Source organism: Eleutherodactylus coqui, chromosome 11 (assembly GCF_035609145.1).
Source record: "Eleutherodactylus coqui strain aEleCoq1 chromosome 11, aEleCoq1.hap1, whole genome shotgun sequence".
Lineage (NCBI taxonomy): Eukaryota > Metazoa > Chordata > Amphibia > Anura > Eleutherodactylidae > Eleutherodactylus > Eleutherodactylus coqui.
This window is the reverse complement of record NC_089847.1, coordinates 36,085,125-36,089,602: the sequence shown is the minus strand read 5'-3', so window position 1 is coordinate 36,089,602 and position 4,478 is coordinate 36,085,125.

The window sequence follows — 4,478 nt, the reverse complement described above, 5'->3', positions numbered from 1 at the left end:
AAGGATACGATGGAAATAAAACCAGACACACAATGATATTGGGGTGAAAATAGAGAATTTTATTGAATTACAATTTTATTAATGAGGATGGTTTGATGTATATTTTAAATAAAAGTCAAGGCTATGTTAGATCCATTGACTTTCATTGATTCAGGGGAAGGCGAAAAAACCCCTATAGTGGGGAAAAATTCCTTCCCGACTCCACTGACAGCGGCCAGACAAGTTCCCTGGATCACTTATTGTAATAAATGAATCCAGGGGAAGGCGAAAAAACCTCCCTGAGCCGTCTGCTAATTCAGCTTCAGACGAGGAAAAACTCCTTCCCGACTCCGCGCACGGCAGCCAGAACCGTCCCTGAATCAATGTCATTGGTCCCAGGAAAATCACCAAATATTTGGGAAGTGACCGAATTGGGTGGGGTGATGGGCAGTTGTATTGATCCAGAGGAAGGAAAGAAAAAAACCCTTTAAGACATCTGACAATTTGTTCTGATATAAGGGGAAAAACATTCCTTCCTGACTCCAAATATGGAATCGGAAATTAGTCCCTGGATCAAATGCCCATGCAGATACTCACCTCCTCTCCATCCATTGTTGCAAGCGCTGTCGGTGATTTCTGACTTGATAGTAGAACGCCGAGGTCTTGAAGAATCGCCAAGGTCTTTGAAGTCGTCCCAGAGGTTGGAAGATTCGCAGAGCTGGTGGGCACAGGAGGCACGGGCTGCAGGGCAGGAGGCGTGGGTCCATCCTACTGTGTCCAACTAGGTGCCAGAAATGAAAAGTTGGACACAGGGTGCAGAGCTGGCACATCTTCTGCCAAATCCAGGTGGCCGGTACCTACAACATGCTGTAAGAGGAAGAAAAAACAGAGATATAAGAATTTATAATATTTTCTCCTCTTCTAGACACTTGGCATGGAAACATAACATTCAGTAAGCCTTCACTTACGGGAAAAGGTTTAAATGGTGGCACTATTCTCCTCTGCTTCAGTTCCTCCCAGTGCATGTCTCCAAAAAACGGGTGACTCCTGATGTCTCCGGTCAGTCCCAGGCGCCTCTCCGGATCCTTCTGTAGCAGCTTCTTTATCAGGTGTCTCAGGTCTGCATCCAGCCACGGTGGAAAGCTTGGCTTATCGGTGGTGATCGACTGCCGGACGATATGTAGCTGTTGGCCATCAAAAAATGGTGAATTTCCTGTGACCATTCTGGACACAACAATGCCCATATTCCACCAGTCCACTGCTACGTTATAGGGTTTCTTCAGGATCATCTCGGGGGCATGTAGCGGGTTGTTCCTTCCCATCCGCGGATCTTGGTGGACGTGGTCAGACCGTCTTGCGCCAGACCCAGGTCGATAATTCGGAGGTGCCCATCTTTATCCAGCATGATGTTGTCTGGCTTGATGTCTCTGCAATAAAAAGAAAATCCTTTTTAGAAACAGCGCCTCTCCTGTCCATGGCTATATCTGGTATTACTGCTCAGCTCATTCAAGTACATAAAGCTAAGCAGCAGTACCAGACATAGCTCATGAAAACAATGACAACATCAATCCTGTTCCTCTTACTGATGCACTATGCCACGTTGGTGGAGAAACTGGAGGCCGCAGATCAGCTCCGCTGTGATGAACCTGATGAAGAGAGGAAAGTGTTTAGTATCAATGAGGAAATCATTCTGCATAACTGCTGCACAATGTCATCTTACCTCTAACAGAACCGATCGGCCCGCCGCACCCCAGAAGTAGTTACTCACTGTGTAGTGGGACGGTTCAGTTTACCGGACACATTAATCAGTGTCTGCAGGCTTCCACCGGACAGGTACTCCATGACGAAGTAGACGTGATGCTGTAATACAAAGCACAATGCTGCAGTCGGGGCTCATTCACACGGGCAGAAAATCACACCAGTTTTGTGTGTTAAAAACCCCATAAAACTCACATGAAAATACAACCCATTTTCTTCTGAGAAATCGCAGCATGTTCCATTTTTGCGTGAGTCTCGCATGACAATAGAACACGCAAATGTGCGGTCTCCAGTATATCGCACAGGACACGGATGCAGTGTCCATTTCCTGTGTTATGAGAGTTGCGTTCAAGAATGTCGAATGCGATTCACGCTCATCTGTGTGATCCCTGCGCTGAGCCAATCAGAGGCAGCACTCACTCACCCATTCATGAATTCATGAATGGGTAAGTGAGAGCTGCCTCTGTTAGGTGAGGCTGTGACCAATCAGAGGCAGCTCATTCAGCAGGCGGGGATTTTAAATCCCCAGCTGCTGAATTATACTCAGAGCAGTTCAGGAGAACTACAGGCCGGCCGCGCTGAACTCCGTCTGCCGGGACCAGGTGAGTATATATATATTTTTTGTTTTTACACATTTCTGGATGAATTTCCGGGAAGGGCTTATATTTTTAAGCCCTTCCCGAAAATTCATCGTAAGATCGCCCGCAGCCCATTGCTTTCAATGGAGCCGGCTGTATTGCCGGCTCCATTGAATTCAATGCGCTGGACAGCTCCGGCCTGTCTCTATTGAAACGCGGCTAGGAGCAGTTTTTTCGAGCGATTTTTCAGCCCCGGTCACGCGATTTGCGGATGCGCATCCGTCATGTGATCCGCAAATCGCGGGAAAAAACGCCCGTGTGACTAAGGCCTAAGGGACAATAAAGTGATCAGTAGCAGCACTATAAGAAGACTGGCTGATATCACCCACTCTGTAGAGTTCCAGCTAAGGATATAGCTGACATAAAACAGTCATCATGGAAGGACATATAGCCAAAAAAGCAGTGCATAGAATATACACAAAAAATAAGTTATTTTGTGCACCTGTAGAACCATCTGATAAAAAGTTAGTAATAAAAAGATTCCTTCTCTATTCACGCAAAGTAGTGTGGAGAAAAAACGTATTAAAGAAGGCGCTGTTACCAGAAAGCCCTTGTCAATAAAACGTACCCATATAATCAGTATAGGGAAGCAAGCAGCTGATGCAAAAATGGGACATATACTTAGTTTTTAATAGAGTCCAAGACAAGACAAGACAAAACAAAACAAATTCCTGTAACGCGTTTCGGCACTCAATGGGGTGTCTTTTTCAAGCAGATAAGTAATGAAGTCATACATACAATTTATATACACTTACTAATTCCCCCCTACATGTGTGACTGCGGGACACCGGAGAGGTGGCTGACGTTACTGAACACCGCTAGTGGCACAGATCAGTGACGTGTTCAAAGGGGGGGGGGGGGGGCACTTCTTGGTGCTCGAAAGAAAGCAATGGCTTCCATATGGCCTGCAAATGTGTTCCACCTACCATGCCTATGCAGAAGAGTTAGGCACGGTCTTGCATAATCCTAAATGGAACGCAAGGTGCACTCCACCGGCAGCGGCATATATACCGGAAGTTCTAATGATCTCCTTCACATATGATGAATGATTTGTCAAATACCAAAATTGACTTTTATCACCTGTTTATGGGATAAGTGATAAGAGTCTGATTGGTGGGGGGTCTTACCGCTGAGACCTCCACCAAGCCTGAGAACAAGGGTGCGTTTTTTCCCTCTCTCGGTCACTGTGGGATCACTGTGTACAGGGGGTGCTCTACACCCGCTCTTAAGCATGGTGCAGCACACGACTACTGTGTCAGCATGTCCACCAGTCGCGGGTTCGAGCCCTGCCCTTTCCCATCCGGCACACAGACAAAATGGCGTGGGGAAGAACAAGAGACCTGCGCCAGCACCCTGCAGCAGATCGCAGTAGCAGCCATTACACTGGGACCACAATGTGGGTTGTTTACCCATGCTGGGGAGCTGCCTGCAAGAAAGACAGAGACAGCGACTACCGTGAGCCCTGAGGACCTGGAGGCGAAGATAAGGGGCAGGCTACACTCCTGGGGGTAGCGACTCACAGCGCATGGGAGGAGAGGGAGACACCCTCCCTGCATCGCATCATGACCGTTCCCTGTCAGGACACCCTTGCGGTTTTTGTGAGGTAGCTGACGGTTCTGTGGACGTATAATTCTTGCGGGCTTTCTAATTTCAACACAAATAATAATCTGCTGCATCTGTGACGTACCAAGGGTATACACAGGGAAAAGCTCCCAACATATACGTTACTGATTCCATAGGGCGCCATTTATCAGATGGAGGACAAAAGTGTATGGCGTCCGTCACAAACCGCCATTGGACATATACGCCCTGAGCACAATGTATACAGAGATGAATATCAGGATATTTACGCTGTCTTCTTAGCTTTTTTCTACAGGAGCCATGATGAATCTTATGTAGCTGGATGTAGAAGCCGGGACAGAGAGGCTCAGCCGGCACAATAGTGCAGTGTGAACCCGGCGTAAGGCGTGTTGGGCGTCCGGGTCCCCATACACTCAGTCATCTATCTTTTTTTTCCCTCTCCAATATTTTAGTGAAATGCTATAGGCCACATGTATCACTCTCAAGGCTCACAGGCCGAATCCAGCCCGCCACGTGATCTGA